Source organism: Diospyros lotus, chromosome 12 (assembly GCF_014633365.1).
Source record: "Diospyros lotus cultivar Yz01 chromosome 12, ASM1463336v1, whole genome shotgun sequence".
Classification (NCBI taxonomy): Eukaryota; Viridiplantae; Streptophyta; class Magnoliopsida; order Ericales; family Ebenaceae; genus Diospyros; species Diospyros lotus.
This window is the reverse complement of record NC_068349.1, coordinates 12,136,279-12,147,557: the sequence shown is the minus strand read 5'-3', so window position 1 is coordinate 12,147,557 and position 11,279 is coordinate 12,136,279. Positions and strand designations below refer to the sequence as shown.

The following is an 11,279-nucleotide window of genomic DNA, read 5'->3' as shown; positions in this document are numbered from 1 at the left end:
CAGCAGCGAACAAAGGCCGGCGGTGGAAGCTAGGTCAGCTGAGGGTGGCGAGCGGTGGCTTGGCCTCGTGAAGCTGATGGCGAGGGCGAGTTGGTGGCAGCGGCGGCCGGCGTGCGCAGCCGAGTTGCTATGTGTGGGTGCATGAGAAGAAAGAAGAAGAAGAAGAAGATGAGCAGAGGAAGGCCGCACGCACGGGAGAGAAGAAGGTGAGTAGTGGAAGAAAAAGAAATAAAAGAAAATAAAAGAAAGGGGAAATAAGGAAAAATAGCCAAAAATTCTAGAAAAATTATGGAAAGTTCTGGAAATTAATTTGGGGCCCGAGGAGCTTGCTGGAGGCCCGAGAGTGAGATTTGGGCACAAGATTTGAGGTCAAGGAGGCAGCGCCGATATGGGCATTTTCTGGAATTTCTTCTCCAGAAATGAGTAAAGGTAAATTACTAATTTCTTTTCAAATTAAATGCATTATGTGAAATGTTGTAGAATAATTATTTGTTGGATTAAACCCTGGGTCGGGGTTGTTTGGAAATTATTGATGGCTGGTGTATGCCGTGGTTAGTGTTGTTTGGAGACAGTATTGATGGGTGATTTTGCAGTGTAAGCAAAAGTGAAGGCGTTGGTTAATGTTTGATATTGTGGGGTTTTTCCTATTTGCCTCTAGGTTCGACCGAGAAGGCAGTGATCCTAGAGGAACTTGAGGTTCAGGCTGGAATTCGTGTCGAGGTAGAGATGAGGCTTCGAGCCAGGTAAGAGATGGCCCCATGTGGAGGTGGCCTTGCAAGTTGATAAATGTGTTTGATAATGTTTTTATGTTGCATTTGCATGTAGTAGTTAACACTTGCGTGATGCGAGATCTAGTGGACCTGTGGTCATAAGGAGGACTAATGTTGTGAGGGCTGATAGGTTAATGCCTCAAACCTTGGAGGGTTGTGAGGACGAGATGGCCTAGCCTCATTTGCATGCATTTGGCATACATAAACATGGTTATATTCATATTTACATGCATTGCACCCTTATTGAGTCTTTATGACTCATGAGGTTTTACCTCACGTGTAGATGTTACAAGTCCAGATGCAAGCAGGGATGGCGCCGGGAGGCTGTGGTGGCAACTAGCGGTGTTGCCCGAGTTGTGTATTTTTTTTATTTTCTCTTGTGCGTAGCCATGTGGTGTTATGTATGTATACCCTTGTGAATAAATGTATGTGTTGTTGAACGTTAAATGTATTTAATTGTTGTAATCATCATGGTGTGATAAATGATTGTGAGATTGTTCGTTGTATACGGCTTAGTTGGAGAAGCCGAGTTTCGGACCAAGTAAAGATTAGCGAGGTATGTTCTCATAAATCCCCAATACTCAGCAAAATGTTTGTTATGCTAGCTTTGTGCCTGGGTCACCTCTGGCTTGCTTGAGGCGAGTTGAAGAGAGACGAAGCTCACTCGGGTTTCGGGTCTCAGTCTGCTGAGTTTTTCTTGTTTGAGTTGAGACCGATTCCTGAGTGGAGTAAAGGGAAGGACGAAGCCTAGTTCCCACCTAGGGCGTTTCCTATTAAAACATAGTCCAACCCTTCAGTTGTGGCTCGCCGGGTGAGTAATCCGATCGATTATTTACCGGTGGCGCCCGTAAGTGGGAACGGGTTATTACACCCCCACCCGGATATCCCAACTAGGGATGGCAATTGTAACCGAAATCGTGGGGAACCGAATCGAAACCGAACCGGTCAACGCGGTTAAAAACCGTTTGACTGGGTAATGGTTTAGTTTGGGGAAAAACCGAACACTGTTTCAATGGGTATGGTTTGGTTATGGTTTTCACTAAAACCAAACCAAAACCCGAACCGAAACCGAACTGAATAGTGGGTAACTGAACCAAACCGAACCAAATCGAACCGAATATATTATATATATAATAAAATAGGTATAATATATATATAATATATGTATTATATAAAAATTCAACCCAGCCCACCCAAGCCCAACCCACCCGCGCCCACCCGAGCCCAACCCACCCGCGCGCAACCCACCCCAGCCCACCCAAGCCCAACCCATCCGCGCGCAACCCACCCCAGCCCACCCGATCTGGCCTTCTTTCTCCCCCTTCTCTTCTCCCTTTCTCTTCTCCTTCCTCTCTGGATCTGGCTCTCGCTCTATCTCGTTCGCGCGCCCTAGCTCTCCGCATCTCTCTTGCTCTCGCTCGTTCGCGCGCTATAGCTCTCCGCATCTCTCTTGCTCTCGCTCGCACTCGCTCGATCTCTCTTGCTAGGTCTCGACTCGGCCTTTCTTGCTCTCGGCTCTCGCTCACCCTCGCTCGATCTCTCTTGCTAGGGCTCAGCTTGGCCTCTCTTGCTCTCGGTCGCCCTCGATCTCTCTCACCCTTGCGTCTCCTTTCTCTTGCTTGTCGGCAGGAGCTCGCCTTCACTCTCTGCCTCTCTATTTCTCTTGCTCGCCATCGCTGGCCCTCTCTTGCTCTCGGCCCCTCTTGCCCTCGTTCGCCCTAGCTCTCTGCCATTCTTGCTCTCGCTTGCCTTCCGACCTCTCGCTCGACCCCTCTCGCCCTTGCTCGCCCTTGTTGCCTCTCGGTTCTCGCCCTCGCTCGCCCTCTGCCTCTCGGCTCTCGCCCTCTCCCCCACGCTTGCTCGAGGGCTCGGCCAGTCAGCCTCGCCCGCCCTTGCTCGCCTTCTGCCAGTCAGCCTCGCCCGCCCTTGCTCGCCTTCTGCCAGTCAGCCTCGCCCGCCTCCTTCTCGCCTTCTGCCGGTCTCTCGGCTCTCATATAACTGGTTATTGGTATGATTTTTTTTTTCGGTCATATTTTGTTTACTTATTTATGCTTGATTTGTTGTTGAGGTTGTTGTATTTTTTGTGCAAATTTTTACAGAATATGGCATGCTCATTTGTTGTTAAGGTTGTTGTATTTTTTGTGCAAATTTTTATAAAATATGGCATGCTCATTTGTTGTTGAGGTTGTTGTATTTTTTGTGCAAATTTTTACAGAATATGGCATGCTCATTTGTTGTTGAGGTTGTTGTATTTTTTGTGTAAATTTTTACAGAATATGGCATGCTCGCAAAGTGGTAGCACACAACAATGTTTTGCGAGCGGATCTTCGTCCGGTGAACAAACTCATCAATCAATACTGGTGGAGAGTTCTCAAGACGTAAATGTTTATGATAAGGAAATTGGTGGTAGAAGTGATGTATGGAAACATTTTCAAAGAGTGGTCATTAATAAAGAAATTAAGTATCAATGCAACTATTGTAAGAAATTACTTGCGGGTAAATCAACAAATGGTACATCAACTATGAAGCAACATCTCAATAGGTGTCCTAAGAGAAGATTGGTAGGAGATATAAGGCAAATGCTTATAAAATCTGATTTGAAAGGAGAGATCTCTTCCGGTCCATATGATGAAAGAAAAGGAAAAGAGAAATTAGGAAAGATGATCATTATGCATGATTATCCTCTTTCGATGGTGGAGCATAGTGGATTCAAAGATTTCACAATTACCATTCAACCTCTTTTCAAGTGTCCTTCTCGTAATACTTTGAAGAATGATATCATGAGGATTTACACTGAAGAAAGGGATAAAGTGATGAGTTTGATTGAAAACATTGACAGTAGGGTGGCTATTGCAACGGATATGTGGACTTCTAGTAACCAAAAAAGGGGTTTTATGGCTGTTACAGGACATTTCATTGATAAGTCTTGGACATTGCATAGCAAAATTTTGAGATATGACAAGTATTTTTTAACTTAGTATATTGTTTTATTGTTGTTAAATTTGATAATTGTAGTTCTAAACTTTAAATTTACTAATAATTTATAATTGTATGTCATTTAGGTTTATCTATGTCCCTTGCCCTCATACAAGTGATGTGTTGATCGATGTGTTAATTGATGCTATGCTTGGGTGGAATGTGGACTCAAGATTATCCACAATTACAGTGGATAATTGCTCTACCAATGATAGTATGATTGGTAAGATTAAAGCAAAATTGAATGTTGGATGTCTTTTGAATGGTGGATCTTTATTGCATATGCGTTGTTCTGCCCATATCTTGAATCTTATTGTTAAGATTGGTTTAGATGTGATTAAGCATGCCATTGATAATGTGAGGGAAAGTGTAGTTTTTTGGACAGCATCTCCAAAAAGAATAGAAAAGTTTGAGGACGTTTGTCGACAAATGAAAGTGCCTTATACTAAAAGGTTGGGTTTGGATTGTCCTACTAGATGGAACTCTACTTATTTGATGCTTAAAACTGCTTTGGTTTATAAGTCTGTGTTTCCTCGACTTAAATTATTTGAATCACAGTATAAGAATGTGCCAAGTGACGGGGATTGGGAAACTGCAAAAGATGTTTGTGACAGATTAGAGTTGTTTTATAATGTAACTGAGTTGTTTTCTGGGACAAAATATCCAACTGCTAATATGTACTTTCCAATAATTTGTAAGGTCAAGTTGACATTGAATGAGTGGGTTAAGTCTCCCAATGAAGTGATTAGTACAATGGAAAAAAGCATGTCAGATAAGTTTAATGCATATTGGAATGTGATTCATAAGTTGATGGGTGTTGCTGCAGTGTTAGATCCTAGGTATAAGATGACTTTTCTTGATTTTTACTCTCCTAAGGTCTATCCTTATGACTATGATGAACAAATTAGTAGCATCAAGTACCTTTGTTATGATTTGATGGAGGAATATCACATTAAAAAGAACAAAGTGAATGATGTGAATAACCAAGAATGTACATTGGATGGGAGCGTCACTCTAAGAGAGAATTTCATTTCTTTTGATGATGAATATCAATCTCTTCTTAAAAAGAGGAAAACTACTAAAGTTACTAGTTTCAGAACTGAATTAAACCTTTACTTGGATGAAGATGTTATAGTAGATAATGGTCAGTTTGATATTTTACTTTGGTGGAAAGTGAATGGGGTGAAGTATCCTACCTTGCAAACTATTGTAAGAGATATATTAGCCATTCCTGTATCTACTGTTGCTTCAGAGTCGGCATTCAGTTCTAGTGGGAGACTGGTGAGTCCTCATCGTAATCGACTTCATCCAAAGACAATAGAAGCATTGATGTGTGCCCAAAGTTGGTTGTCAAATGAAATGAAAAAAGGTGAATTTATTTCATTTACTAGTTATTTTTTATTGTTAAGACTTTAACATTTTCATATTAATTTATTTTCTATATTTATAATTTTGTTAGATGGAGTTGGCTCATTCATTTCAGATGGATATGCATCAATTTATGAAGAAGATATTGATGTTGTTGATGAAGGTATTAACTTTCGTAGCTAAATTTTTTTAGCTTAAATTATAATTTAATTATGCAAATATTAATTTATTGATCTTAACAATTGTAGGTTTGGAGATGTGATTTTATATCCAAGAAGTTTTGTAACTTTATACAAGAATAAGGTAACTTTATTAGTATTTATCTTTATTTGTTGTGAAATTATCAAAAATTTTTATGAATGTTATTTGTCTTTGTTTGTTGGTATGGATTAAACTAAAAAAACCATGGTTAAACCGAAACCGAATGGTTTGGTTATGGTTTTAAATTTTTAAAACCAAATGGGTTTTGGTTTGGTTTTGGTTTTAGGAATTTAAGTTTGGTTTGGTTATGGTTTTGGCAAAAACCGAAACCGAACCGAACCATTGCCAACCCTAATCCCAACCACCCAGACTACCCGAACGGGAGCACCTACAAAAGGATAAAGAATGAAACACAAGACTGGAGCTACCCTAGCATGCATACACAAGAATTAAAACAGCGGAAGCTAAGCTATACACATGTATGCACTACGGGTACTCCGCTAGCACAGCGGTCGCATGATAAACAAATACATACAGACACCTGTGTCAACATACATGAGACATGAGGAATGACCTGGCATAGTAAAAAATAATAGAGTAAATTCTACTCAAACATCAGAGTCAACTAGGGCTGACGGGGGAATGACTCAAATTGACGGAACTACCTATACACCGTACCGACTTTGCCGCTAGAAGTTGACTTCCTTACCCATGTTCCACACTGTCGCTGCTTGGAAAGATGGAAAGCAAAGTGAGTCGAGAGACTCAACAAGCCTAAAGAAAAGAGGCTACAGGCTGAATATATCCAATAAACTCTCCCCAGAACACCAACCCCCAAGCACACACAAGCCATGAGATGCCCAACACAGTACAAAAGCGTAAATGAAAGCACATATCAGTCCTTGGGGCCCACACAAGACACACGGCACCTAAGTCTCATACCAACCTGTCGCTGCCCTGAAAGGCAACATATGCCTCCAACAAACCTGTGTGCACCGTCCCAGGTTGGTGCTCCCGTCACCCGAATGCTCGTGTCGGTCTTCCCGACACCCGAGTTGTAGAATAACCGAGTCGTAGGCTCCCTCGGAACGGTCCTCCCGTCCAAGACTAGTGAACTGTTGGTAACCATGCAATGCACATAAAAATGCAATAGCGTAGTGAGCAACAATGTGATACACTAGCACCCATACATCCAGGCATCAGGCCATGCTCTACCCACATAGTAAACCACATGCGATGCATGTGCCCATGCCAGATGCAATCTAACCATGCTAGAATGTCCGTCTCCAAGCATATTCAGTAAGTGAATATCCCAACATACATCTCGTACCCATGTGCATATCAAACCATGAGCGATAATACAACATATCAAACCATGCAATAAGTCACATAATGGCAGAGCTAGTCAGTAGTGTCTGGCACCGGTCAATGGTCAATGATTAGGAGTGTCCACCCGATGGTCCACTTTAGGGCCGTACAGTAGTCTACTCTAACATCACCCAACAGCCGACCCCTACCCCACTGCTCGATAGCTCTAATCGACCCATACCCGAGAAAATCATAAATAAACCTGCACAACTAGGAACCTAGTCCCTAAGTTGGGTTCGATATCATTTCGAAAGGAATAGGGGTAGTACAAACCCTCGTAGACACATAACAAGTAAAACCCCAACAAGTCTCATATTTAATTTAACTTAAATCATGCCAATAACATCCTCAATTCATATAATTAATACGCGAAATCGAAATGAATTAAGGAAAGGCATGGAATTCATAAAATGGAAAGAGCTCACAAAGGTGGAAAAGAGCTTGCCTCTATTTAGCTGTTTACAGCGTTTTTACGCTCGCACGCCACCAAATTAATACACGCTAAAAATTAACATAAACTTCCAAAATTAACAAAATCGGACCCAAAATAAAATTCCAATCGTATAAAATATTTAATACATATTTCTCTACTCACCTGGCTAATTAAACCTCGATTAAACCGCGTTTAATCCTAATTTTTGCTCCCAAATTCCCTCCATTCTCAGCTTCGGCACCTGCTCATTCTTCTTCAATTGCTCTTTGGAATTGCTGGCTTGAAGAAGGCCGAAATTGGCCTTTAAATTAGCCAAAACAAAGGGCAGGGGCTTGGTCACGTGGCGTAGCCAGGAACCGCGCACGCCAGGACGACCTTAGGGCCGAAATGACGTCGTTTCGGCCCTCCCCTGGCCGAATAAAAGTGGCAAAACCCCCAGCCTCGCGTGTGCCCACGCGGGTTTGATCCGGCGACCCCCACCTTTGCACCCGCGCATGCGACCAGCTGGGCTGGTCGCTTCCCTCATTAATTATACGCCCCAAATTAATTATATGAAGACATCTGGCCCTCTTTCTGAATTTGCACCAGCACCTAGAAACTTTCAAAATTCACACACACACCCCCAAACTCCAATTCATTCTTATTCCACTTACACCCTAAAACTTCCAAAAATCCACCAATTTAATTTATTTTATTCTTTCATTATTTTCATAAATACCCCCAAATAAAATAATTTGTTATCTTAATTACTCATTTCCTCAAAACAACATAAATTATTATTTATCTCCAAATTTTGGGATATTAGAGTTCTCCCCTCCTTAATAGACTCGTTGGTTAGCTCAAACCAATCAGGGAGACACACCTATTATAATGAATTAGATTTATTAAACTCGCATTTAACTCTATTTCAACAAAATGAATTCGTAATTCTCAGGACAACATCCCACACTCTCCAAAACATTCCATATCATCATTTTCTAGTATTCCCACAAGTCCAAGTCTATTACATATCCTACTTGACTTAATACACTAACACATCTCCCTCATCCATCACCTCCATTGGACCATGTTATGACCACTTATATCTTAACTCTTTCCAAATAATACCTACCCACCAAAAATAAAATAATTAAATATTTTTCTTTAAATTAACCCAATAAATAAGTATTTCCACATACCATTAAATAATTCAACATTTCCTAAATTACCCAAATAGATTATCACATTCTCATACATCCCCAATTATTTCCACATACCATTAAATTATTTTATTCTTTCATTATTTTCATAAATACCCCCAAATAAAATAATTAGTTATCTTAATTACCCATTTCCTCAAAACAATATAAATTATTATTTATCTCCGTATTTTAGGATATTACAGTTTCAACACCTTGAGAATAAGATTTTCACATAGAAGATCTAGGAACTCATTCATATAATTGATTGGAGAAAATATGAATGTAGAAAATCTTGACTTTTATTGATTTATACAAATATATAATGAATGCATAAAACAAGTCCACTAGATGTCATCCAACTCTAGCATTAGGGCACGCAATACTAACAATCTCCCACTTACACTAATATTAAAATACATCACATGTACATTTAGTGTGTCACCATTGGCAGGAATCAAATACCTATTTTCTCAAGATGCTGATCCAGCTGTGACTAAGTCATAGATTTGGTGAGTGGGTCAAGTACATTATTTGTTGAATCTATTCTCTGGAGTTGCATGTCCTCATGTGCTATAATCTCGCGAATCAAATGAAATCGACGTTCAATGTGTTTGGACTTATGATAAGACCTAGGTTCCTTCGCCTGCATGATAACTCTATTGTTGTCACAATACAAAGGTAGTGGTGATTGAATAGACAGAAGCGCATCAACCTCCAAAAGAAATTTTCAGATCCAAACAGCTTCCTTAGTAGCATCACATGCCCCAACATACTCGACTTCAGTGGTTGAATCTGCTGTGATTAAAGGCTTGGAACTTTTCTAGCTCACAACACCACCATTCAAGAGATATACAAAACCAGATGTTGATTTGTGATCATGAACATCCGATTGAAAATTAATAAGTAAATCCATCCATATAAAAATCACCCCCTCCATAAATCAACAGTAGATCTTTAGTCATTCGCAAGTACTTCAGAATGTGCTTCATTGTGATCCAGTAACTCGCACCTGTATCAGATTGATATCAACTTATAACACTCACAACGTATGTAATATCCAATTTCATACATATCATCGCATACATAAGGATCCAAACCGTTGAGAATTCCAACCTGGACAGGAAACTGCCCCTTATTAGAATTCAACATGTTAAACCTCTTCAGCATTTTTTCTATATACAGGCTCTGAGAGAGACCTATCAATTTTCTAACTTTATCTTTATAAAGTCTAATCTCCAAAATATATATAGGTAGCATCTCTTAGATCCTTCATGGATAATACTCTAAACAACTAGGCTTTCGTAAACATCATCATGTCCACACTGTTACCCATAATTAGAATATCATTTACAAACAAGATTAGGAACACAATGTTGCTCCCACTAGCCTTCTTATATACACATAGTTCATTTGGATTTCTCAAGAAACCAAACCTTTTGATCTCGTAATCAAAACGGATGTTCCAACTTCTCAATGCTTGTTTCAAACCATATATCGATCTCTTCAGCAAACACACCTGATGTGGATTGGTGGACTCAAATCCATTCGGTTGTTCCATATAGATCTCTTCTTCAAAAAATCCATTCAAAAAAGCTGTCTTGACATCCATTTGCTAGATCTCATGGTCATAGTAAGTAACTATGGTTAACATAATCCTAATGGACTTTAGCATTGCGACAGGTGAGAAAGTCTCATCATAGTTAATACTTTGACACTGACGATAACCTTTTGCCACCGATCGAGCTTTATAAGTTGAAATCTATCCATCTAAATCAATTTTTCTCTTGAAGATTCATTTACACCCGACAAGAACAATTCTCTTGAGCAAATCTACTAAGATCCAAATCTGGTTGGAGTACATAGACTCCATCTGAGATTCCATATCTATCTATTACTTTAAGGCATCGATATCAGATATCGCCTCCTTATAGGTGGTAGGGTGAACTAATTTGTCACTGTCCCTATACAAGCTAGAAGGTGGATATAGACATGAAATGACCAAAAAATTGCAAAAGAAGAAAACGAGATTTCTAATAGTCTGACTCAGTCTTTAAGTTAACTTGATGGTACAACCGCAACATCAAGCAATCAAAGCTATGAGTGTGCTGAATCAATTCGTGTTGCACGAAGGGAAATGGTGACACTGAGTAGGTGAATGTCGATTTGATTCATGTGTGAGTGAATTGATAGAGTCATGGACTCACAATGGCTTAGCCAAGCCAACAACCCAATAGCTTGTGTTTGTGAATCGATGGCGACATAGAGCAATTGGAGTTGTGAATTGACAGTGGCACTAAGCACCGAGCAACTGCATGGAAAGGGGAGGAACGGTGGTAGAAGGTTGTGACTGAAATGTGTTTGAGGCTTGAGAGAGATAAGGGTTTGCAAAGGCAGAAGGCAACCATCAAATAAGAATTAATATAGTACTGGTTAGAGATGAAATTCTTTATGTCTCTAACCTTTCTTGGAGTCAAAAGTGAAATAGTTAAAATCGCTATCAAACTTGCGATTTCAACGATTTTATAGATTTGAATCACGATTCACTCCAATTTTACCTCAATTTTGATTTTATATGTGATTTGAATCATTTGGAGGTCCCTGACACGTAAAATTATAAAATCGTATGCATTAAATCGCAATTTTAACAACAATGTTTGAATTTTTTCTCAAACTTGTGCTCTAGACCTGGATTCAATAAGTAAATCATCTATCTTCTAGGTTATCTAGTTATAGATTCGGTGAGTGAAAGTATCCTTTTAAAACAACCTGTGACACAATTTGATGACCAAATCATCTACCCTCCAATGAATTTTGTTTTGAAGATTTGTAAGAACTCATGCTCTAGACCTTGAATTCACTAAGCAAATTATCTGCCTCCAGAGCCAACCTATCATCGAATTTTATGAATCATCTAAAAGTTTTGAAGCTTTTCACGGAGTCATACTTTGGACCCTGAATTTAGTAAGTGAATCATTATACACT

General features: G+C 39.8%; 1 long non-coding RNA gene across 1 annotated transcript; it reads left to right on the top strand.

The window, feature by feature from the left end:
• The first annotated feature begins 5,001 nt into the window (after positions 1 to 5,001).
• Positions 5,002 to 5,658, top strand: LOC127813957 (uncharacterized). Its single transcript, XR_008026251.1, has 3 exons — positions 5,002 to 5,115; positions 5,206 to 5,277; positions 5,363 to 5,658. It is a non-coding gene; the product is annotated as an uncharacterized LOC127813957 (long non-coding RNA).
• The last annotated feature ends 5,621 nt before the right edge of the window (positions 5,659 to 11,279 follow it).